Genomic DNA, 27,284 nt, shown 5'->3' on the forward strand with positions numbered 1-27,284 from the left:
AATGCAAGGGCTAATCCCATACTAAAGAGGTGACTTATGTAAGAAGACAATTTACATTACGTTAAGGAAGAAACGGTTGAGAAAATAAGTTCACCTCAATGCAATATGAGTGGGCGCTCGAGAGGGTTAAGCTACGGGGGCACTGAAACATTAAAGCTCGGCGGCAGAATTTTTGTTGGACCATAATTATTTTAGGGTACAGTCTTTGTGGTGAGGTTGAGGGGCCAGCAGCGTGGAGATATTTATTTCATTTAAAAGCCACTGTTTGTTGTTGAGCAGGAGACGGGAGCATGGTAATGGCCATGGCAAGGACAGGATGGCAGTTTAACTGGTCGGGGAAGGTTTACAAAAAAGCTTACATACAAGGAAACAGATTCCAAGGGCAGAAGGCCTTAAAAGAAACCCCCCCCCAAAAAAATATAACCTTCCTATTTCTTTCAGAATTATATGAAGCAAGTTAGCACAGAAATTACACCGGTTTCACCTGTGACAGGTGAACCCTAAATATCCTCTCGGTGGCTGGATTGCTTAGCAATAAGGTAACGGGTGTAAGGAAATCGAGAATAGTACACGGCCCATGAAATCTGGGGGCAAGCTTGCCCGCGGGAACAAAATTCTTGACCATCACCTGGTCGCCTACCTTCAAATTGGTGGGTCTCCGTCCACGATCATATCTTTCCCTAACCTTTTCATGAGACACTTTAAGATTGGCTTTAGCCTTCTTCCAACGATCTTTAATGTTATCCGGATCTATTGTCTCAGGTAGAATATCACTCAAAGACCAGAGGTTAGAGAGCGGCGAGTTGGGAACAAACTTGAACATCAACGAAGCTGGAGTAAATTTGTGTGATTCGTGAACAGCCGAGTTCAAAGCAAAAGCTAACCAATGCAGGGACGTGTCCCACCGGTAATGATCTTCATGATGATAGGCAATAAGGGCCGACCTGAGATTACGATTAACCCGTTCAGCCAGAGATGGTTGAGGATAATAAGCAGAAGTTGTCACATGAGGGATGGACAGGTCAAAACAGAATTTACGAAATAGATTAGATGTGAAAGCCTTCGCATAATCAGACACAATATATTGACACGGACCAAAAGAAGCAAAGATAGAATTTAGGCAAGTAATGGTGGACTGAGCGGTAGCCTGCTTAGTCGGAAATAACCAGGAAAATCTTGTAAAACCATCTACACATACAAAGATGAACTTGTTGGCATTTCCCTTTGACTGGGGGAAGGGTCCTATATAATCAATATACAGGCGTTCCATTGGGCGCGACGCTTGATGAGAAGACAAAAGGCCTACCTTGGTGGACATGGTTGGTTTACTAAGCAAGCAGGATTTACAAGCTTATACTAGTTCACGAATTTCACCGTCCATACTCTTCCAGATGAATCTTTCACGAATCTTTTCACGAGTTTTAAAGATGCCTAGATGCCCCCCTAATGGGGTCTCATGATAGTACTTGAAGATCATAGGTACAAGAATAGCTGGAACGACAGCTTTCATCATCTTATCATGCCTCGAAGGGCAACATTAAACACCATTCCTCAGTACATAAGGGACAACATGTTCCCCAGAAGAAAGGGTTTCCATGATCGGAGCCAGCGTCGGATCTTCACGTTGATATTTCTCAATGTCCCTAAAGAGCATGGGAGCATCTGTTAAGATGGCATTAACCTCAGACAGTATGGACTCGGGAGATGATGAACTATCGACCGGTTCATGGGTCTCCACGTTGTTGGAAAACATACGGCTGAGTCCGTCTGCGACAACATTTTCAGTACCTCTGATATGCCTGACGTCAAATTGGAAGGCAGAAATTCGGATGGCCCAACGGGCTATACGACCAGTACGACGCGGCCTACCTAAGACCCAGCTTAAGGCTTGATTATCAGTCTCCAGGTCGAATTTGACATGTTCCAGATAGAGACGGATCTTTCCTAAGGCAAATAAGACTGCCAAACCTTAGAGCTCATAGATGGAATACTTGGCTTCTTGAGCCGATAGAGTCCTAGATGCATAGGCGATGGGTCGCCTCCCTAGTTCAGTCTCTTGAAGAAGGACTGCAGTTACCGCCGACGACGACGCGTCGGTTTGGACGATGAATTTCTTGGAGAAATCGGGCATAGCAAGGACAGGGGCATTACAGAGAGCTAATTTAAGATCTTCAAAAGCGGCTTGTTGAGAAGGTCCCCACTCAAATTTGATGCCTTTCCTACGAAGAAGGTTCAAGGGCGCCGCTCTGTTAGCGAAGTTAGGAATAAACGTCCTGAAGAAATTCACCATACCAATGAACCTGGCGATACCTTTGATGTCCTTGGGAGGTTTAAAATCACGGATGGCCTGTGTTCTAGAATGATCGACAGCAACACCATCAGGTGACACAATGTGCCCTAGGAATGACATGGAGGGCTTAGCGAAGGCAACCTTGGACAACTTCACAGTTAACCCGGCCTTACGAAGGCGATTGAGAACTTCTCGCAGATGATCTAGATGTTCTTCAAAAGTCTCCAAAAATACGACATCAAGATAGTGATACAAGTACTCGAATTTGATGTCGGAAAAGATCCTATCTAGCAGACTAGTGAGTACAGCTGCTCCCGTGGGGAGACCGAAGGGCACGCGGTTGTATTCATACAGATTCCAATCCGTGGCAAACGCTGTAAGCTGTTTAGATTCCTCAGCCAGAGGAATTTGATTATAGGCCTGATTCAGATCCAAGATGGTAAAGAACTTAGCTTTACGAAGCTATGAAGGTCGGGAAGGCTTACAGATTTTAACACCACCTTCCGATTGAGAGCTCTATAATCAATGACAAGCCTGAAGCCACCTTGGGGTTTCGGGACTAGAAAAATAGGTGAAGAATACGCCGACTTAGTGGGCCGAATAATACCATCCTTTAACATTTGATCAATGATTTCTTTCAGAGCCTTCATTTTAGGTGGAGATAGCCTATAAGGTGGAAAACGGACAGGAATCGAATCCGTGACCTTAATTTTGTATTCGATCAGGTCAGTAACACCAAGAGTATCAGAGAAAACCTCTGGAAACGACTGACACGACTTGCGAATACTATCAGCCTGCTCCTCAGGTAGATGTCTAAGGTCTAACAACATCTCCTCCTGGGTAGGCAAAATAGATGAACATGATACAGAATTACACTTTAACAAAGGGATTTTACTATTAGACGCAAATTTGAACGTGCACGACCTACTCTGCAGATCGAGCGCTAGACCAGTATGGGACATGAAGTCGGCTCCCAATATAATGGGGCAAGACAAATGCTTAGCCACAAACAATTTAACCTTCCAAGTAAATTTAGAAATACGAATTTTGACATTTAAAGAGCCTAGAATTTCTAATGGAGATGAATTAGCCGAAACATATTGAACCGAAGACGAGCAATAGTCAGGAAGCTTACAAACAGATTTCAATTTCGAATACCATTCAGCCGAAATAATAGAACAAACACTGCCTGAATCTAAAAGAGCATTTATAGGCTCATTATTTAACTCAATTTTGAGAAAAGGCACAGGTGCGGGGGTATCCGCCGCAATCCTAAGATATTCTTTGGGGCATTCAAAAGATAAATTAGAAGACTGAATTTTCCCTGAATTTTCGACCTGTTTACCAGGGGCTGAGCCTCGGGAAAATGGATTAGTCGACTCAGCCGAAGACACTAGTCACTTTTTATTATTGGCATTGGTGGAAGTTGCACCACAAGTTGAGCAGGAGGGGGTGCTATTCGAATTTGGGCAATTCTTGGCGATATGTGAGAAAGCCCCACATTTAAAACAGCCTTGTGATGAACCAGCTCCATTATTTGTCCTACTCGATTTGATCATTGGACATTTATTGCGAAGATGTTCAGGCGACCCGCAAGCATAACATTTACGGAGTGTGGTGGGTCGGCGAGGTGGAGGCCGAAAACTACTAGAGGATGGAAGGGGTTCTTTCGCAACACGCAAGGTATCGGCGTATCTAACTCCTTCCGCTGAGACGGCCATAGCCTCCAGCTCGGCAAAGGTTTGCGGACGTGACGCAAAACACAAGTATGATCTGTAAGGTGGTGAGATACCTTCTACAATAGCCTGAACAATTTGATCTTCAGGAAAATGAAGAGCAAACACCCTGGTATAGAATTTAATGTCTTGTATGAAATCAGCAAGATTTTCATCCAGTCTCTGTACTCGATAATAGTACTTCTGAATCAGAGATGACCTCGCACGAGCAGGAATGAAATTTGCAAGAAGGTGTGCATGAAAATCTTCAATAGATGACTGTTCAGCTATTGCTCTAACAATTTTGTCCGAGAGAACACCAATTGCATAGGGATAAATTATCTGCAAAATTTGACACGGAGAAAGAGAAAAAACCAGAGCATGGTCCTGAAACTCAACTAAAAACCGTAAAAATGCAATTACGTCACTGGTAGAGTTAACTGAAAACTTAGAGATACCTCTAAGCATCATAGCTAATGGATGGGGTAAACTGCTGAAAACAGGAGACGTAGTAGGAAGGAGCCTAAGTGGCGGAGAAGCAGATTCAGAAGGAGCATTATTTAACACAAAGGTTGGAATGGATTTGCGACGATCTGACATAGTTTCTGATGGGGCAGATGTACGTTGGGTAGTCGCCTCAGTACTACTTCCTTCCTCTTTCGAGGAATCCTCCCCACTAACCATATTTACCACCATAGGTTGGTCGACTTTAGGGATGGCAGGTCCAGATAACAACTGACTAACCTTACTAGACATTTGGGACAAGTTTTCGGCAAGGACGCTAGCTTCCTTACCCTGAACGTCATTTCACTTCAGAGACAATAGATCACATACCCTATTATAAAAGTGGTACAGCGGTCCCAGGAATTAACCTGGGAGGAGTCCATGTGGCTTTTGTCATCACATGGCTCTGGGCAAATGGGAGTGAAACGCGTCGCTGCTTGTCATCTGCAACTATAACATATTGGGTTCAGCAAGAGAACCCAACTTAGCCTCTTTCACTCCAACTCCAGCATGTAACCTACAAGAGGTGTCCCTGTTAAACCGAGCAACCCAGTGGAAGGTTGGGTAACCAATCCCAGCGGGAAACTGGGTCGGTGAGCCGATCAGTGCTGGTGGCTTCAAGGCTTACAACCTTGATAGTTAAAAACCCGTTACCTTTTAGGTAACCACCATTACGACTCTCGTAATACTCGAAACATGGAGACAAAGAATATTCAGAAATGTACCCCAGGTGGTAAACAATCCACCCCCACACAGTCTGGGGCAAGCAGGTCATCGGATTCTGGGGAACCTGCACCTTCATGCTTCCCACTTCTATCTAATTCTGCTAAACGACAACCAAAGAGAAACATCGAGTACTTTGCTACAATAAATATTAATTCCCTACTGAAGGTAGGTAAGCTCAAACAAACGCTTGACGTGCTGGAAAAGTACAAGGTTATGATAGCAGCGCTACAAGAGACTCGGTTTACCGACGAGGATACAATAGAGTCCGGAGTGTACAGAATCTACAAGGGGAAACCTGGTGAAAGAGTTATCAAGACACTTCCACAATTTGGTACTGGGTTCGCGGTACACCACAAGATGGTTGACCATATTTTAGATTTCACTTCACCTAACGGAAGGACCTCCGCATTATCCTTCAGGTCTCGTAATAGAGCATACACAATCATAAATTTCCACTCACCCACGAATGACACAAACCGTTCAAACCTGGAAAATGTAGAACAATGCTGGACCACCTTAGAAGAAACTCTAGATATGATCCCTTCCCACCATTCCATCATACTCATGGGAGACTTCAATGCACAAGTCGGTAAGGAGTGGAAGTACCGGAAGATAGTAGGCCATTATCCAGCCCATAAGAGAACAAACAGAAATGGAGAACGTCTCATTGAACTCTGTGACAAGTACAACTTAGTCCTGAAATCAACAGCCTTCAAACATCTACCTAGAAAGGCCAAAACATGGAGGAGTCCAAATTCTATGCTTGGTGAATTCCAGTTAGACCATGTTGCTATAGCACGGCAACATCATACAGACATACAGAACGTCAAGGTATTACGAGGAGCCAACATAGATTCTGATCACTACCTTTCACTTGTAAAGATTAATATGCAACCCTTTAGAAAAACACCAACTCTCCAAAGTAGTCGTAAGATACCCAAGTTCAACACTCTGCGACTGCACGATGAGGATTGTGATTTTCAGGATACCCTCAGGAAGAATACAGAGAAAGAAGGATGGCCTGCCTTACAAAAGGCGTTGCTGGATGCCGCTCAAGAAACTATCCCTGCCTCATCAACCAAAGGCAAACACCCATGGTGGAGTTCAAAGTGTGATGAGGCTATAGAAGAAAGGCGTAAAGCCTGGACTAGGTGGAACCAACATAAAACTGAAGCCAATTATGAAGCCTTCCTCATGCAAAGAAAAGCTACAGCTAACACCATCCGCAGTGCCAAGAGAAATTACCTCAGGAGCCTAATGCAAGAGGCTGAAAATAATTTTCTGAGAAACAACTCAAGAGACCTGTACAAAGGACTTAAGAAGCAAACGACCCAGTACACAGCTCCTACCCTCATCCTCCACGGGCCAGATGGAAAACTTCAACTGAACAATAAAGACTGCACCAAAACTCTTGCAGATTATTTCCAGAAGCTACTAAACGCAGAGGAACCTAAAGAAAAACTTATTTTCCATGAGCCTTCACACAGGAACCCTGATTCTCAACCACCTACGAGAGAAGAAATAAAGGACATCATCGCTGGTCTCAAGAACAACAAGGCTTCAGGTGAAGACGGCATAGCTGCCGAGATGTGGAAACATGCAGATGACCAGTCTTTGGAGAGCATCCATCAAATCATAAAGGACATATGGACAACAGAGTCCCTACCCGAAGGATGGACGTCTGCCGTGATTCACCCCCTCCACAAGAAGGGAAGTAAGACAGATCTCAACAATTATAGAGGTATTTCCTTGTTACAAATTACCTACAAGATCCTCTCTGTAGCTCTGCTTAATAGAGTCACCACACAGCTAGACTCACAGTTAGGTGAATACCAAGCTGGTTTCCGTAAGACTAGATCTTGTCCAGAACAGATACACAATCTTAAGACAGTTCTCAATTACAAAAGCCGAGGTGGACATCCCTGGGTGGTGGTCCTAGTAGATTTTCAGAAAGCTTATGACTCTGTGGACAGAGACACCCTTTTCTCCATACTATGGGAACTTGGTCTGGATGGGAAGACCCTACGATTGATTCAAGCCACTCTGAGGAACACGACGTCCAAGGTCAGGTTCAGAGGTGAACTATCTGAAAGCTTTCCAATCAGAACAGGAGTTAGACAGGGTGATGGTCTCTCCTGCATTCTCTTCAACTGTGTCCTGGAAAAGATCATTAGAGAATGGAGAACTATGCTACCACCGGGAGCTGGACTGAAGCTTGGGTACAAGAGAGACAACCTCATTGTCCCGTGCCTAGCCTTTGCCGATGACCTCATTCTACTGGCAAACAATATAGAGGAGGCTACCTATAACTTACAGAGTCTTTATTGTGTAGCAGTTAAGACTGGTCTGAAAATCAGCATCCAGAAGACTGAATTTATGACCAATATCAAGGAGGCCCCTTCTACAATTCCTCTCACAGACGCTACCATACGAAAAGTACCTGCGGTTAAGTACTTGGGAGAATGGATCTCTGCGAATCAGAGCGAGAACCCAGCCATAGATGCCAGATGTACCAAGTTTGAAAGGGCTTATCACTCGTGTCGTAGTATCTATTCATCTAAGTGCCTCTCCAAGAACCTCAAGCTCAGACACTACAACTCGGTAGTCAAACCATCTGTTCTGTATGCATCTGAGTGCCTTGTAATGGCTAGGAAGGGCCCACTCAGAAAGCTGGAGTTAAAAGAGAGGAAGATCCTGAGGAGGATATTAGGACCAATCAGAGAGGAAGGAGGCACTTACAGAATCCGCCATAATAATGAACTGTATGAACACCAGGAGGACATCGTCACGTCTATAAGGAAAAGGCGCCTGACCTTTTATGGACACTTGGCCCGCCTGGATTCCGAAAGACTCACCAAAAGGATATTCACAGTAACAGGAAGAGGCAAGGCTTCTAAGAACAAATGGATCACGTCAGTTAAGTCAGATATGGAACAACTAGATATCCCACCGGGACAAACTCATGACCGACTACTGTTCCGTCAAGCCATCCGACACGGAGTTTTCCCAACGTCCCTTACAAGTAAGAAGACTACAGGAACTAAGTGGACCGAGGAGAGAAAGCTGGCTCATAGTCAGCAAATGAAGGAGTATTGGAAGAAGAAGAAAGCAACAGCTTTACCCAAGAGTAGATACGAGCCCCGTGGTCCTCAGTAGGCCTAAACGACAAAGAACAAGAAGAAAAGTGGTACAGCCTAGCCTGTACTCTTTTGAGTTGATTAGGAGATGGATCACTTACTTCAAAAAAACTAACTACAGATGCTAGCTCAGTAGTATTGTTATTGATCGTGGAGAGAGCATCGTCAATCTCTTTTTCTCCCAAAATCGGGATGGTAATAGGTAAATCAAGGGAATCTTTTAGCTTATTGGAGTCGACTGCAACCGTGCCTCCAGATTGAACGTTTCTGAGAGATAATTCATAACTTAATTCCCCTTTACGCAAATAGAATGGATGGAGAACCTCGCGAGGGCCGGACATGATGACAGAACAATTTTGAAAAAGGAAAAATCAAAAACTTCCAGCAACTGAGAAAATTGTTAGAGTTCGAAAACTAGGCAATGTTTAGCCGTCAAAAGGGGCTAAATTAGTTTAGTTTGGTTTAGTAATGTTTTATTTTACCTGGCAAGATTAAGGCCTTCAGGCCTTCTCTTCCATCTAACCAGGAACTGAAATATACATATATTGCATTGTATTACAATAACTAAATCTAATACAAATTAAATTAATAATAATACAAGAATGGTGAGATTACATTAAGATGAAATGAATTAAGATTAAATTAATAAATTAAGATTAAATAAATCAGATATAAAAAGGATCAATTCTTAAAACTAATATCCTCCATGTAAAAAAAGGCAGTACATAACATTTGATTTTAAAGACAAATCGGATAAAAATGTTAGACTCTCTACCAGGACATCCATAACAATAGAATGGTTGTAAGTAGCAGCATCAAGTTTACAGATGATCCTTACTGGTGCATAAAATGTCTCCAAAGTGCTTCCTTGAAAGTGTGAATAGCGCTTAACCCCCTGATATTTTCGGGAAGGAGGTTCCACTCACGGCAGGCAATTACTGTGAATGATTTATCATAGATGGCAGTTCTGTGGGTAGGTAAAGCAAGGATGGAATTATCAGTGGATCTGGTGTTAAGACTGTGATAAGAGGATAAGTATTTGAAATATGAAGTAAGGTAAAATGGTTGTGAAGAATGAAGGATTTTATGGAGATGGCATAGGGAATGCACAGTGCGACGGATCTCTAATCTGGGCCAAGATAGATGGTTATATGAAGGAGTTACGTGGTCATAGTACCGTAGGTTACAGACGTATCTCACACAAGCATTTTGACCACGTTGTAATCTGCTCAATAACTTGCCTCGAGCGTCTCTATAAATCGCGTCACAATAGTCGAAATGAGGGAAAACCAGACTTTCTACCAACATTTTTTTGAGTTTTTCAGGAAATAAGTATTTATACCCGCGCAGCATGTGCAATGCAGAGAATATTTTCTGGGTGATGTTCGTGATATGCGTTTTCCATGACATGTCATCATCGAAAGTAATGCCTAGGACTTTTACTGATGACGTGAATGGTATGTTAGTATTACACAACCTTATAGATGGAATCTCTGGTCGATTGACCTTCGTGAGTAGTTTTGGGTATCCAAGGATGATGGCTTGCGTTTTAGCTGGGTTTAACCTAAGCCCACATCTCAAAGACCAAGAAGAAAATGATGTTAGATCCTGATTGATTTTGTCTATGGCCGAAAGTATTAGATTTGGAGATGTATGGAGGTACATTTGTACATCATCAGCATAAATATGGTATTTGCAATGCGTTAGGTTTTGGGAGACATCATTAATGTAAATAGAAAAAAGAAGGGGTCCTAACACTGACCCTTGGGGCACACCACACTGCACAGACCGCCAAGTTGATTTGTTTATTCTATCTGTAACACACTGCCGACGGCCATGCAGGTAGGAATGCAACCAAAGGAGGGCGCTGTCCGAGAAATGGAGGGAATACAATTTCGAGAGCAAAATGTCAATGTCAACAGAGTCAAAAGCTTTGCTCAAATCTAGGAGTATTAAAACTGTCACTTTCTTGTTGTCCATAGCTTCTCGGATGTCTTCTGTGACCTTCAGTAGTGCCGTTGTAGTACTGTGTGCTTGACGAAAACCAGATTGTAGTGGGTCAAGTAAGTTGTAAGTCGTCATGTAGTCTGTTATTTGTCTATGAGCGATGAACTCTAGCGCTTTGGATAAAGCAGAAAGTATGCAGATGGCTCTGTAGTCAGATGGTTCAGAAGGGGAAGCTACTTTTTTTAGAGGACGTATAATGCCCGCTTTCCATATTTCGGGAAATGTGCTGTCTACAAGGGAAGAGTTAAATATGTTAATTAGTGCAGGTAATATCACATCCAGAATAATTTTTATCATCTCTATTCCTATCCTGTCATTTCCTTTTGCCGTTGATGTTATCCGATTTATAGCAAACCTGACTTGTGAGTGGGTTGCTGGACGGAAGTAGAAGTTTTCTCTATCTGTTCGCGTCTTTGCATAATTCCCGTCTAGAACTTCCTGTTTCAGCGCTGCATTTAATGTGCAGTTAGATGAAAAATGATCGTTCAGTTTTTCCAAGGGTATATTTATTTCGTCATCGTCTCGTCCTTTGGTAATTCCAAAGCTCTTTATGGATTTCCACAACACAGCTGTTGAAACATTTGGTTGAATTAAACTGTGAGCGTGTCGTAGTTTGGTATTTCTAATCTGTTGGGTCGTAGCGTTTCTCAGTCTCTTATAGTTCAGTAGATTGTCAGGAGTGCAATGTTTCTTAACTCGTCTATAAGTAGCATCGCGTTCAGCCATTAGTGCTCTAATCTCATCTGAGAGCCAGGGAGCTGGCTTCCGCGTAACTCGAGCCTTTTTTTCAGGGGCGTGTCTATCATACAGTTCAGTCATATGTTGATTGAAGAGAGTCACTTTGTCATTTATGTCTTTAAGTTTAAATATGTCATGCCATGGCACTGCAACTGCGTCTTGTAAAAGTTTAATCTTATCAATTCTTTGTAGATCTCTATATGAAATTATTTTCGATTTGAACTTGGGACTTTTAATAGAATAGGCCATAAATATAGCATCATGTCGCGATATACCCGGGACACTAGTTTGACCGTGATGAAGAACTAATTCAGGTTGGTTAGTGACAATGAGATCAATTAAGGTGTGTGATGTGTCTGTGTGATGTGTAGCGCTGAGAGGGAGAAACGTTAAATTGCAAGCTTTAAATGAAGTTAAAAGTTGGGTTGTCTGAGGAGAGTTAGGTTCAAGAAGGTTTATGTTAAAGTCGCCCATTATAATTATATTTGAGTAATCAGTGACTAAATCTTGTATTTGAGTCTCTAGATCGCATAAAAAACCCGCTTTCGGTGGCTTATATACTACACCCAGAAGACATTTAACTTCACTCACAGTTATTTCCAGGAACATGAACTCAGGTTTTCGCTCGTACGGACCTGGAGACCTACAGATTATTTTAGGGCGTAAGCTGGTCATAACATACGCAGCGGTACCCCCGGAGGGCTTATTTAATCTGTCGGATTTAAGAAATGTATAACCCGCCAGCTGCAGTCTTTCTATTGCGTGATGTGGTTTTAACCAAGATTCAGAGATTAATATTGCGTGGAAACTGGGAGGCATAAATAGGGCTTTTATTTCGTCCATTCGCGCCTCCGCAAGGAGGCTTTGAGCGTTTATATGGCAAATCTTTAAAGCATTACTGTACGGAGAAAGCTGGTGGTTAATGATGTCCCTTGTCGACTGGGAATGGCAAGAAAGCTCAGATGACAATAGGTGTATGTTGCCTGCACAGCTGGTTCCAGCGACATTGGGGGAGGGTGGAGTAAGTGAAAGGTTTTGAGGAATGTTTGTAAGGAAGAGGGGAGCCTGTTCGTTTGTCTCAAGTTCGTTATCAGGGGGACTGTAAATTACGTTGTTCTCCGTTATGTTGGAGATGATTATGACAATAATGGGAATGAAATGGAAATAACAATTTACAGCGATTGACACCCATTCAACCACGCTCTGCTACCACTTGTTACGGAGTTTTCGTGGATGTGCAGAGGTGAAAGAAGGTGCTGGGATGAACAGGTCTCAATCTACGAAATTAAAGTTAATTTAAAATTTAACAAGGTTATATTTTCTTTGCAAAATAAAGAAATAACAAGAATGGCAGGTACAGAGTAGCAAGGCAACCAATCGAAAATGTACAATTACAGTGTTACAGGATTTGGGCTCCGAGAGCCAGACACATTATTCGTGAGCAATGAGCCCTTCTTTACTTATACATAAGGTTTAACAAAGGGGCCGAAAACCCCAAACATGCCCAGGAGCACTTGCTCCCTATTACTCAGACAAGCCTGCTCGAGGCACACAGAAACCAAATTTCAAAAAGAGCAATCCGCTCTCAAAGATCAAGCCTATCAAAGGCCACACCAAACTCCACTTTCAAGCTGTCCTCTAAAGACATAAACACAGGGGTAAAAATACCCGACCTACTGAGGCGTATTCACTAAAGAAACAGTACAATGACATGGCCTCAAATTATCAATTTGATAGGAGGCTTACAGCACTCCAAACACTTTATTAAAACCTACTTGGCACTAGGCCGCTAATGCAAGGGCTAATCCCATACTAAAGAGGTGACTTATGTAAGAAGACAATTTACATTACGTTAAGGAAGAAACGGTTGAGAAAATAAGTTCACCTCAATGCTATATGAGTGGGAGCTCGAGAGGGTTAAGCACTCTCTATCCCAATTTGTAGTTTAATCAGATAGAATTGATACCGAGTGTCTTTACAATTTAAGGGAAAGTTACATGGTAGAAGGCTTCGGACCTGCCCCGAGAGTTAAACTGCTGAGCTAGCAAGAAAAGAAGTTATTAACAGGCCATTAACTGGTGGTTGAACTGCTGCCCGAAGAAAGAGGCGCTTCCCGCCCCCCTGCTACATAATTTACACACTGATAGCTGTTACTGAAGTGGCGCAGAGACCCGAAAATCAGCAGTTTATATACCCTCGCGGAACATTCGAGGCTTTCATGAATGAGAACACCCGCCCACAATCATTTTATTGGCTAACAAAGAAAACCCCTACACCAGATAAAGAAGAAACACATTATTGGTGGAAAATTCATTAGAGAAATTCGGGATTGGTAAATTCAAAACAAGGGGAAAGGGCATGGTTATACAGCCAACCTAAACAATGACAGAAAGAAATGTAACAAAGAACAAACTTTTGAACACAAATTTTCTCCAAAAACACAGTTCTTTCACTTCGCACTAGGGCGCACAATTGTAGTTCTTCAGTAGTGTCCTCTAGAAGAGAATGTTCACACTTCTTACTACAGGCAAAACAAAAATACATCGAAAACGACCCAGTTCAGAAACTTCAAAATTTACAAGTAGGGACATCATCTGAGAAACTTGAAAATTAACACTGTAGATAAAGTTCAGGTTTCCTCCAGTAGAGGAGTTCCAACTGGCGCAATGTTTGAATTAGCGGAGCGGAGGTGTACCGCCCGGTACAATTTTCATGCTCCGTCTAGCCGTATTGTTAAAGTAATACTTGTAAGAATATTCAAGGGCATGATAGGTTGCGTTTGGTTTCAAATTCAGGATATCAAAACATTGTAATTAAACGCTACCACCAAAGCCATATTCTGTGTGGCCTTCATAATGTCTATAACAGCAGTATCTGGAGGAGAAAAGACAGTATCATTGCTAGGGAGAGAGCCATCGTATACTTGTCATATTTCAGCTTTTCCAGGATTTCATCAGGATTAGTGGTTTCGGTGTTGCATACGGCTTGTGTTAAATACAGTAATTAAGACGTAGACTCGTGTAGTACATGGTAGTAAATATGAACGTCCTTGTGTAAACCTACCGTCCTATAAATAGGTTGGACCGGGCGAGTTGGCCGTGCGCGTAGAGGTGCGCGGCTGTGAGCTTGCATCCGGGAGATAGTAGGTTCGAATCCCACTATCGGCAGCCCTGAAGATGGTTTTCGTGGTTTCGCATTTTCACACCAGGCAAATGCTGGGGCTGTACCTTAATTAAGGCCACGGCCGCTTCCTTCCACCTCCTAGGCCTTTCCTATCCCATCGTCGCCATAAGACCTATCTGTGTCGTGCGACGTAAAGCCCCTAGCAAAAAAAAATAGGTTGGCTCTGTTTGATTGCACATCAAAGATACATATTATGAAAAGCGACACAGTGACATAATAAAATGCTATAGTGATATGATAACAAAGTACAATACATATGTATATTTGTGTGACAAAATAACATTCATAAAAGATTAGCCATGGTTTAGCAGATCTTGATGACGTAAACGATGTTCTTAACTTTATTAATATCTGCAACACTGACATTCTCTCAAACAAACTCAACAAGAAGGTGCTTTACAAAAATTATTGCTTGCCTCCCACAAAGCGCAGAGTGGTTCAACAAGATCAAAACTCCAAAGCATATGCCGGCCTTTATGTAGGAGAAGAGACTACGGCTTTGAGTAGAATAATGTGTGCTGGATTAAAGAGCTTGTATTTCTCCTTTTGGGCTGGATCACTTCTCATGCATTCTTTAAATGAGGCTGTCTACTAACTCGTACATTTCTAAATCGTGACAAGTTTCTTGCGCGTGATATCGTAATTAAGAAAAGACGCAACACATCGTCGTAACAAGTGAGGGCTTTTTGAAATTTAACTGTACACACTGAATTTGATCTCAGATGATGTTTGCTCTCAGGAATGTAATGTTTATGAGTAACGAGCTCTCTGCACTTGATATCAGTGATTGGAATGTCCAGTAGCCAATCACTTTTGTGAGAGTTGTAGCGGAGTTGGCTGTTGAACTATTGGTCACATGGTTTTAATTTGTCATTGTAGATCGAGACCCGAGGTTATCTGTAGAGATCATCAACCTCCGAATGGCGGATCATCTAGTTTTAGGTGTAGTGTGTGCTGTGAATTTCCGGCTGGGAAGGTGGGCCCCTTGCGACATCTGAAGAGACAAAAGGATGATCGTCCCTTCAAGTGCGATCACTGCGGAAAGGTGTTTGGTTGCCGAAGCAGCTTGTTGGAACACCTCAGGATCCACCCGCTCCTGGTATGTGGATTTTCTGATAAATGCTTTACAAAGAGGAAAATGCTGACAGAGGACACGCGAATGCATACAGGTGGGATTGTAAACGAGTCCTCAGTATGTCACGATAAGTTCAGGAAAAGTTCAGACGTAATGTGGTCTCACACGGGCGAGACGCCATACTGGTGCAATGTCTGTGGAAAATCCTTCAGGCGGAAAAGGAATCTAACCGGTCACATGCACATTCACACAGGCGTTAAGCCATATTGTTGCAATCTCTGTGGCAAATCATTCATCCAGAAAAGCGGTCTATCTTATCACATAAAAACTCACACAGCAGCGAAGCCACACAGATGCAATGTATGTGGTAAATCATTCAGCTCGAAAACCTACAATGCTGTTCACATGCTTTCTCACACGGATGACAATCAAAACTGTTGCAAAGTCTGTGGCAAGTCATTTGTCCACAAACGCTCCTTAGCAGATCACATGCTAAAACACACAGGCGAGAAGCCGTATGGATGCAACGTCTGTGGGAAATCCTTCAGTCAGAAGGTCCATCTAATAGATCACATGTGTACTCACACAGGTGAAAAGCCAAACTGTTGTAAATTCTGTGGCAAATCATTCATCCAAAGAGCCACTCTATCTTATCATATACGGACTCATACAGGCGAGAAGCCATACAGTTGCAACGTTTGTGGCAAATCCTTCAGCAGGAAAGCTCTCCAAGCTATTCACGTGCGGACTCACAATGATGCAAACCTATAAAGGGGCAATGCCTGTGGCAAGTAATTCAGCAGTAAATCCGTCCATGCAAGTAACGTACGAACAGACACATATGAGAAGCCATACTGCTGGAACTTCTGTGGGAAGTCCTTCAGGCAGAAAGTCCATCCAACAGGCCGCAAGCGTACTTACACAGGCGATAAGCCACGCTGTGGCAATGTGTTCGGTAAATTATTCATCCAGAAATGCAAATTGGGGGATTACACGCTGACGCACATAGGCGAGAAGCCATACTGTGGCAATACCTGTGGCATGTTCTTCAGTCTCAATGTCAGCCAATTAGTTCTCATGCTGACTCACACAGGCAAGAAGCCAATCTTATGCAATGTCTGATGCAGGGTATTCAGGAGGAGATCCCACCTAGCTCGTCATATGGGGACTCATGCGGGGGTAAGGCGCACTGCTCAGTATATTTTGCAAATCCCCCATTCAGAAAAGTGACTTACCAGTTCATATACAGACTCACACAAGCGAGATGCTTTACAGGTGTAATGTCTGTGGCAAGTATTCAGCCAAGAAAGTCACTCTAGCAGTTCAGATCACAACAAACAGTAGTGCGATAAAATGTTCAGAGAATCATGTAAGTTAACCATGCACATGTGAACCACACTGGAGGGATGCCGCACTGCCTCATGTTTCTTGGCAAACCGTTCGCACGCAGCACCACTCTGTCGGTTCGCACGGGCGAGACTGCGCACGAGCGTTATGTTACGCCGTGATCAAGCCGCACGTGATTTAATAATAATGTTATTTTGCTTAACGTCCCACTAACTACTACACAAGTGTCCGGATTCCACAAGACCTTCTCCAATTCCGGAGATGTAGCGAGGCACATGCGATCGCACACAGTAGAAAAGTAATAAGTTCTTCAGCTAGAACGGCACCTTTTCTGCACACCTCATAATGTACACCAGAGAGCGGTCCATCACTTTGTGCCATTTTCTCTGAGAGAATATCTTCAGGTAAGAATGCCAGGTCCGTGTGCGAAAAGAGCAAAGGACATTTCATCAATTACTGCTTTCTCTCAAACATGGATGACCCTTTTTCTGTTTTCGGACTAAGGTAGAAGTGTGCTCATTAACAATCGTTGGGTAGCCGTCTAGATGCGACGATAAGAAGTAATCCGGATGAACACAGAACAATCATATGGCAAAGAAAAGTGATAAAAGACTAGAAGCGCAGGGAAGAAGTATTCAAGCTTTTGAATAAGCAATTCAAGGGAATAAGTAAGTGCCGAATCAAGTCATAATAGGACGCAATTGAAGACATTGTTGCTGAAACCTGAGCACACCTGTGCTGCCCCTTCCTACGTGTTGTGTGTTCCTTTAATTATGAATAGACCAGTTGCTCAAAACTGTGCATGCTCCCTCGGCACTTGTACGATAGCATTGTGTCTGTTAGCCGGTTCTGAATTCAAATTGAAGGTTCTACCTCAGTGTCCATAGATATTAATGAAGATCACATAATTCTCGAGGGGCGTCTTTAATTAGGGACTCGTATATCGACAACTGCAGTGTACTTTTCTCCATTTTTGTTTAACTGCTGGCAGAGAACTGGCCTCTCTCTTTTCTCTAATGGAGCCACAAGGAAGTCACTAAAAATCTCTTATATCTCAACGTTGCATGTGTTGAAGAGACACACTGAGTACTGAACCCTTTTCCTCATGTCAAACTGATGTTTGCCTGTTCCAGGTTTTCAGCATGAATTGTTAACTCTTGTGTCTCAGGGTGTCTTAATGGCTCTTCGTCACTTCCAAACATGACTATTTGGTATCAAGGAAGGCCTACATAATTCAAAGCTTACATAATCTGACGATGTTTATTCAATAAAAGGCAATGAAATATGATGGCGGGTGTGTATACAAATATGGCAATAAACAGTGGTCTGTGGTCAGTGACATTAATATAACGCTGCGGCTGGACGATTTGGGGTTGAAATTAATATCCACCACAAAAGAAAGCCTGAAGGGCTATTTACAGAAAACCAGTTTATGGTTCACTAGAAAACAACATGAGATTCAACCTGCTCAGCTTCATAAACAATGTGCGTTCTATCCACTCTATCATTTGCCTATGCAGTAGAATTAAAATTCAAACTACTCCCCAATTATTTTTACATCAATAATATTGCACGGCTCTCTATTTCCAAAGAGGTTCCGCCTCATATAAATTTGAACACCTGTTATCTCGTCCAACAGGTTTATACCTGCCGCTCTCCACTGGCTTACAAGTGAGCAAACAAATCTCGGCATGGATGGCCTTTTACTACAGCACAAATCTTCGTCCAAATCCTTGTATTATCAGAATATATCGGTCAACGTTATTGCCATCACGAATGATTTCAAGTCTAATGGGATCTGTGGAATTTGATATGCATTTCACTGGTACTAATGGAGTTATTGGATGAACAAAGAATCCTATGGATATAGGATCCTATTCAATGTTCAAACAATGTACCGTACCATATTTCAAAACAATCTGTCCTGATGATTTTCCCTCGAGCATTTTTACAAAGAAACCTCGGCATTATCTACACTATTACCTCTGGAGTATCGACTAGAAGCGTGTCGCACAAACTGAGTCGCATGGTTTCATAACAACTTGGACAAATAGAACTTATCTACCACCGACAGTTATGGACAGTTACAAAGTTTCTCACTTCACTTGGAAATACAATACTCCAGACGCATATGACACTGACTTCAACATAGACCTCAAACCCCGAGCTATCACCTCCTGATAAATGTATCGCAGACTGACCCTTCACGAAAATAGCATACCATGTGTGTGGTAACTATTACTCATTCCATTACTTTATTATTATTTCAAAATATTTTGCCCAACCAAGGAGCGCGATTGTACTTATTTTGCAGATGGTTGTGCTTTCTTCTCCTGCCAGAGTTTCTTCCCTGTTTATGTTTATCATCTGTTCTTCCTTTTCTGTAATTCTGTTCTCATCTTGGGTTTTCAGCAAAATGATGTTTGTTCTCCAACGTTCTAAAGCTAGGCGTGTCTCACATAATTTCATCTGGTATATTGATTTCTTGAAGGTCCTTTTCAAGTGCGATTATCCAGTTATTCTGACTTTTAGCGAGGAGGCATTATTAAATATATTCGTAGTGAGTCTTTCATCATCTATTCTTTGAATATGGCAAACAAACTTCAATCACCTTTTGCAAATATTGTATCTGATAGTTTCTCAGTATGGTGATATAATTCTGGAGACCTATTCATCCACACTCCTATGCATACTGGGCCATGTTTTCCATGAGGACTTCTCTTTCTTGTTTTTCGTTCATTTTAAATAATGATCTTTCTCCACTGATCAAGGTTTCTGACGTGTGTAATGTTTGAGGCTTAATTACGGTGTTATAATGTTTAATTTAGCTTTCTGGGATATTGATTTTTTGTCATATCTTTTCTGTATGATTCTATGACCTACTTATAATATATAAATCTCTCTCTGTTTGCTTCACGATTTAATGCAGATGGTTGGATGACTTCTCCAAGTATTTGAAATTATTTACCTGAGTAAATTTGCCAAACTGCGTTACCAGATTTCGTTTGTGTAATTATCGAGTAGATCCTTCCATGTATTGGGTTTTCCAATATGAGTCATAGGTTTGTTTCAGATGCAATTGCATGAAGTTTTTCAAGGACTGAATTCATTCCTGCCTATTGTTGGATAAAATAATAAGACCTTTTGTGAAGGCCGAGCATTTGATATGAATTTTATGATTAACTAGCTTCACAGAAAATCCCTTGAGGCAACCTCAGATGCTAAATATCTTAGTTATACTGCTGAGGTAGATTAAAATTGAACTCTCCCCTGTCTTCAACTTATTTGCATAATGAAATCAATTATTGTTATTAGTATGAGATAATATTTGTAAATATTATTTGTTTTAATGATGTAGCCACATGCCAAATCTCATAAATAAAGTTGTTTGAGTCTGTTTGTCTGTTTGTTTGTTTGTCTCACCATCACGTCGAAACGGCTGGATATATCTCAACCAAACTTCATATTTAGAGTATACTCATCCCGGGGAAGGTATCGATATGCATATCATTTTAAAATCTTTGAAAAGGCGGGGGTTTTTATAGGAAAACCACAACGGTTTTCCTCAATTTTTTCTTATACTATTGATTTTCTGTAAACTCTGTGGACCGTATGTGAAAGGTCTCTTCATTATAAACAACTTTCGTTATGTTCATAATTTACCTTACTCTTCAAATGACGGAGAAATTTACTATTTTCTGCCGATACCATGCTCTGCATTGAGTGACCGACAGACCGATAACGAATATATAGGTTACCATGGCAACGTCTCTGACTGCTTGCCAGCAGGGAAGTAACGTATTGCCATTTTCCTCATCATTCCTTTAAATTCGTGGTTGTTCATTGGGTAGAAAGCAAGAGAGTCGTCAATCGGCCATCCTGCGGGATATTGGCGGAATATCATTGGAGGTTATAACCGTCCTCGAATAGCTTAAGTAATAGCACAAATATTCATCTTCTTATCTGATTACCTAAGAATCCCTGCGCCTAAATTTATCTGCGATTACCGCTTTCTTATATCCATAACTCACACCGGCATAATTTATTGATGAGCATTTGATTTTCCAATACATTCACTTCGTATTTACGTATTTGTCGTCATCCGGATGTCCTCAGTTATAATCCATTTTCTATTAATTTCAACTTACTAAACTGTATTATTTTCTTCCTTAATTACCACGTATGTATGCGACTGATAATCCCGAATGCTGGACACTCTTTCCTTTGAGGAAATATTCTAGGCTGTGCAAATGTATAACATTTTGCCCAGGAAAATTCCGAAATATGGATGCAATTTTAACGGTGGTGGAGACCTTCGTTTCGGGGTAATTGGTGGCTAATCAGTAAGTCGTATCACAAGTCACAACGCAAATGGCGTTTCATTTTGGAGAGATCTACAACTTTTGTCCTATGACTTTTCGTCGTATTTCTATCCCTAATACATTAAATACAGCTGTATTTCTCGATTTCAAGTTGGTTTTGTACTTTTACACTATATGTTATCATTTGGCACACTTATAGGAAAGGTGGAATCATGACATTCGGCACGCACATTCACATGATCATTGGCAATGTTATAGCCAAATTTTATGATTCTAGCTGTCACATGAGAATCAAAAATATAAAGTAGCATCCAAAAACTGTACAAAATTTCACCCCATTCAATGACTCTAACTCAATTTAACCCATGAATATAGGAGATACGAGAAGATGTCATAGGACCAGCCATGTAGAACACTGAAACAGGCGTCTGATGGTGAAGTCCGTTTGTAGATACGTCGTACAGTTACAAAGCAGTAACTATCGAAATAAAGGTCTGCACTTCTAGAGTGTCTGTTTGTCTATAACTTGGAAACTACTGCATGTATTTCCACCAAACTTGATATTTAGAATCCACCTGTCCTTTGGTGGGTTTTAGGGCAAATATTGTTTCTAAATCCCTGAATTGACTGGGGAATTATACGAAACCGAAACCGTCATTTTGCATCCCCACAAAATATAGACAACCAAACTTAATGTAAATTTACCTGCCTTAATGGAAATGCATTTCTAAGCCTTTTTCCTCATGTGCATAATTTCTATACGAGGATTAATAAAGGAGATATCATTAACGGACCGTTTTCCGGTACAAGTGCCACCGGACTTAACTCCAGAGCGGGTGCGTGTGAAGCGTATTTTTTACAACTTGAAAACTACTGAAGATATTTGAGTCAAACTTTACATTAACATCCACCTGTCAAACGCTACGTGTTAATCGTCAATAACATTTCATGTTCCCGGAATGGATTGGCGGTTTATAGGGAACCGAAATGGTGATTTTACTCTTACACACTATATACAGTACAAGACCAACCTGACTGGAAATCGACCAAACGTGATGGAGTTCCATCTCTAAAACTTTTTTCATGTGCATTTTTGTGACAGGAGGATTAATAAGGGAGATATCATAAACGATCCGTTTTTCCGGTTAAGTCCAGCGGATATAGCCCAAAAGGTGTTGTACGTGGAGCAGGTTCCTTATCTATCTATGTAAATAAAATCGTAACGACTGTGTGCCTGTACATTGACTATTTTGGCGAAATATTCGTACAGCTACACGTTTAAGGGGTAATAATGACCATCTGCATACTTTTGGTTTAGTTTTTTGAAATTCCTAATTTTCATACTCCTCACCGAAAACCCAGATTGCGGCATATTCTGCCAGTCGAAGAAGGATATTGAAATTTGGCAAAATTATACGTTTTAGCCTGTAACGGACATAAAACCTCCAAGATCGTTAAATTTTTCCCTTTCTATCCCGAAGAATATCGAAATATGGAGGCAATTATAATGATGGTGCAGACCTTCGGGAAGTATTATCACATAACGGATGGCACAATCCCCGTTCAATTTGGAGTGATCTACAACCTTGGTCTTACGACTTTTTGTCGTATTTATATCCATTTTACGTTTGATTTTTCTCTATTTCTCGATGTTAAGTACATTTTTACTTTTCACGTACATAATTCATACCTTCCATCACTTAGAGGAAAAATAGAATCATCATACTCTACACGAAAATTGGTCCACCCAGTAGTATGCCTTATTTTTGAGTTGCGACCTTTTCCAGCATATCTGTCTTACGTTTTTGGAGTATTACCTGAGTATTCACATATTTAAATATTGCTCCGGCCACTAAATTCTAAGCATCGGGTCGCAAGTCATACAAAGATTCCAAACTGGAATAGTATTTATGGACTTAAGTTCCGACATATGGCATATAATCATTTTCCCAGGGTAAAAATTCGCTTCGTTGTTCCTATATGCATTAAATAAACCGTGGATTCCGTTGAAGAGTTGCCGACCGTTGAAATATTCATACCATATCCTAATGTTAAAAGAAATTATCCGATCCTCACCTAATACTCAGCGTAAACTAACTCAATAATTCCGTAAACTATCTTACTACTACCTACTTAAAGAATATAAATGCAAAATCAAATCTAAATCTAATTTATTAGCATGCTAATGTATAGTAAAATTGAATAATATATATTCATTGGCAATAAGGAAAGGAAAATCATAGAATTATAAGTATCATTCTCAAAGTGCATGGTTTCCGGGATAAACATATTTGAAAGAACTTTAAATCTTTAACATATTTGCTTACATATCTGTTAATAACCAAATTATACCATATCTTCCATGATCAAATTCATATAAAGGGAAAAATAGGGATCAGAACTTTATTAAATCAAGGAGGAGTGGAATATCTTTCATTTAATGTTGTTTGGGCTTTTCATTGGGGCATAAGTTAAGTTTCATTTTGGATTTCGGTCTATTTGACCAAAAATTTATCCAAACACATGTTTGTATTCTTGTTTGTGACTCTCCACGTTACGAGATAAGCATTAGCATGTTTAATTATGGGTTCAAAACACCCATATAGTTACCAATATTCCTATCATAACCCAAATGAATAAATTAAATCAGTACATTACCATCTGTACAACATAAACCAAATAAATCTAGTACGGAGTGCCATAGATTTGTCGGTCCATCATCCTAATCTGCGAAAATCGTGCCATACAATCCTATTCATGTGCCAACATATTTTCATACTTCCAAATATTTCCTCGCTGTACCATAGTTTCGATAAAGCAAACCGTACTCCGTATAAGCGCTAACGTGCTGACCTTCAAATACGTAAATGTGTGAGATTTCATTCTATTCCCAATAATATATATATCGTAATGCATAACAGACACGTAACCTCTCCATATCCTCTTCCGAAAGTTACAACGAAACACAAACAGCATGGATCGAGACATGCATTCAACTCAACATGGCCTATATTCATTACTTGCAGTGCTAACCCAAATCTAAATATAATATGTAACACAGGAATCCGCATGGTATTTCACTTATCTATCCCATTCTTCAATAACGAACCGAAACATATCTCCTCATTCTACTTATAACATGCCACATTAACATTTCATTTCCTCTGTATATATATATTCCGCCATATTTAAAATATCTCATCACTTAATTCCACTAAAATAACCTCTGTGTTACGGACGCAATATTCACTATCCTGATTATTCTTTATACACTGCAACTTCGTAATATTTCGAACACCTCTTTACCATATTATTATCATACTGGCCATGATTGGTATACATATTGACCTGAAGTTCTAGGTTACGTCTTAAATCTCGCTTATATTTATTCATGCATAACTGGTTAAACGCTTCACGGTCTATGCGTATTAATGGGCGCAAACATGCATAAATACTCAGTCAGATCTAGATTCTAATAACCTTAAAATTATCACATTAGCACCGTAGTTATATAGCACAAAACTGCACATTTCATCGGCTAATAATTGGCATATATATTCATATATCCTTTCACTGGCACTTGATCTCTTATATCTAGCACTCCTGTACACCTATAAATATTTTTCATTAATTGATTTGAAATTCATTACGATGCAACTCGTAATACTTATCTCGTAACTGGATTTCTGCTGGATCTCAGCTGGACTACGGCATCATGGAGTATGCAACCACTGCGATCCGAAGACTACGTCATCTGCGGCTTCATCTTGGGTCTTGGCTTGAGCTAATCAGTCTTGAGCAAAACATTTCCTCTGTTTAAGCTGAGTCCATGTCACCAGTCATCATGCAATCATAAAAGAACAAATACATAGTAGAGTACATAGTATACTGGTGAAAAATAGGCAATTCAATTCCCAATACTTGTTTTTGGAAACTCGTGTTAGACGAAAATATTCTTTTCTTTAAATTTATAATTTTCTCTAATTTGGCCTATTCCTTGCTCTTTCTTTTGCTTAAACAGATATTGCCTCCCTCCTGGAAACAATAAATTATGCCGCTATGGTACTGTTTTCGGCAATGTGTATTTCAGCTGAAGCTTCTTTCCCGTTTCTGACTTCAGATCTTACAGTGACGAATATTTCTGTCAAATCTCGTCTTCTTCCGTATTATGTTCTTGCTGATATATTCTTCTATTCTGTTAATTTACCAATATTTTCGTATTCGACGTTGATTTGATACTTTTTATAATCTTTCTATAAGCCGTGCAACTTCTCTTCAACTTGTAGCTTTTTCTTCACAAAGTAGTCAAGAATCGTTCTCTTTAAAATTTTTCCGTCCGTCATTATTTAACTCTTGAGATTCTTTTCCCTTGCGGCCGGGCGATATCGATTTATTAGATCACTACTCTGTGTACTTGCACCTGAAGTTATTGTCCGCCATCTTTGTCCACTGTATTCATTACATTGACGGCCGCTAATGTAACGTAATGGTACAGTAGCCATATGTGAGCCAAATGCTATGTATGTAGCTGTTATTTAATTATCCGAAAATCAATGCAGTGTGAGATAATCTTGCACAAATTTTACCCTATTCCAAGTTTCTAACTCAATGTGACCCATGAATAGATGAGATTTAGGCCGCTAAATCCGGCGTCTTATGGTACAATCTTTCTCGATATGATGTACCGTTTAGCAGCAGTTAATCTGTAAATGAAGGTCTGCAATATTGTAAACAAGCACATACTTTCGTATGTCGAACTATATATATTCACTGATGTCGATTTTGTAGCGATCGAGAAAGGGTGTGTCTGCTATTGTAATCAGTACTCCGCACACCGACTTTGACTGGCAGTAGGAATGGAGTCCTTCTCCAATTCCTGTGTAACTGGCATTAATAAGGCAAGCCTACCATTGTAATGAATAATTCACTTCTCGATTTGACTTTCAGAAGGGAGCATGCAGCATACAGTCTTTGGCTGTAGGCAAGCGTTCCCGCAGTTATAAACAGATGTACCAATCTAAAATGTGACTGGCATTAGGCATACTGGCCTGCTATTTTGATGGAAACTCACCAACTTGGTGTGACTGGCAGTAAGCTGGCTGGCAGTTGGAAAAGGGGCCTATCATTATAATGATAACTGCACAACTCAATTTTAACTCTTTGTAGGGAAGTTTCCTGCCTTTATAATAAAAACTCCTCAATTTGTAACATGTCTGGAAGTAGGAAAGGGGGCTGCCATTGTAACGGAAACTCCCCAAATCGATTGTGACCGCGCAGTAGGCAATGAGGCCTGCAATTATAATATAAACTTCCCAACTCGATTGTGAATGGCAGTAGGCAGGTGAGCCTGTCGTTATCATCACAAATCCGTAACAAGCACTTTACACTGGAAACAACGTATGGGGACCTCTCCATGCTGTTTCTCGGATAACGCTAAGAGACATGCTATTTTAAAACAATCTTATTTACTGCATGTACAGTACATTGGGTGCAAAATTTCCTAGCATTCCATTGGGACGTTCCATTTACCAACTATAGGCCTACATCTCACACATTAGTAAAACTCATTGGCTTGTCCAATTCTCTTTCCAAGTTCTTAATTTATTTTCCCATCTTCTGTAATTATTCTCCCTGAATACTTGAAGCTTTCCACAACTTCTAATGGTCTTCCATTTACTCCAATATTCCCACTTCCTTCGCTATTACTTCTCGTCACGACTACTATCATACATTTTTCTACACTTATTTCCATTCCATTTCATCTTCTCCACATATTATTGTGTCATCTGCCTTCTTGGTTCCCATTTTTGGTTGTATACTTTTGTGGATTTCATCCATGACTGTAATGAAGATTTGAGGAGATAAAACACATCCTTTTCGAAGTCCTGTTTCTACTTTGAACCAGTTTGTTTGTCCTATTGTAGTATTCATACTACTTACTCACTTTTCGTTCGTGGCTTTTTTAAGTGGTTCTTTACCTCTACTTGCCTTCTTTTTTATCAATAAATCCGAGACCACTTGCGATGAAACACTGACATATGCCGTCTCAATATCGATAAATATCATCACTAAGTCCAGCCTAAATTCCCATCTGTTCTCCATCATATTCTTTAGGTCCAACGGAATGAAAATATAAAAATTATGTTTACACTGAGTATGGAGTATGACATCATATGGATGTGAAACATAGATAATAAATAGTGCCGAGAAAACAGAGTTGAAGCCTTTTAAAGGCCGCGT

The 27,284-nt window shown here is 40.7% G+C and overlaps 1 protein-coding gene across 1 annotated transcript in view; it reads left to right on the forward strand.

Annotated features, from left to right (window-relative positions):
• The window catches only part of LOC136886168 (uncharacterized), a 70,984-nt gene that overhangs the window by 37,931 nt on the left and 5,769 nt on the right, over positions 1–27,284 (forward strand). The gene's annotated exons all lie outside the window — the stretch shown is intronic.

Source organism: Anabrus simplex, chromosome 14 (assembly GCF_040414725.1).
Source record: "Anabrus simplex isolate iqAnaSimp1 chromosome 14, ASM4041472v1, whole genome shotgun sequence".
Taxonomy (NCBI): Eukaryota; Metazoa; Arthropoda; class Insecta; order Orthoptera; family Tettigoniidae; genus Anabrus; species Anabrus simplex.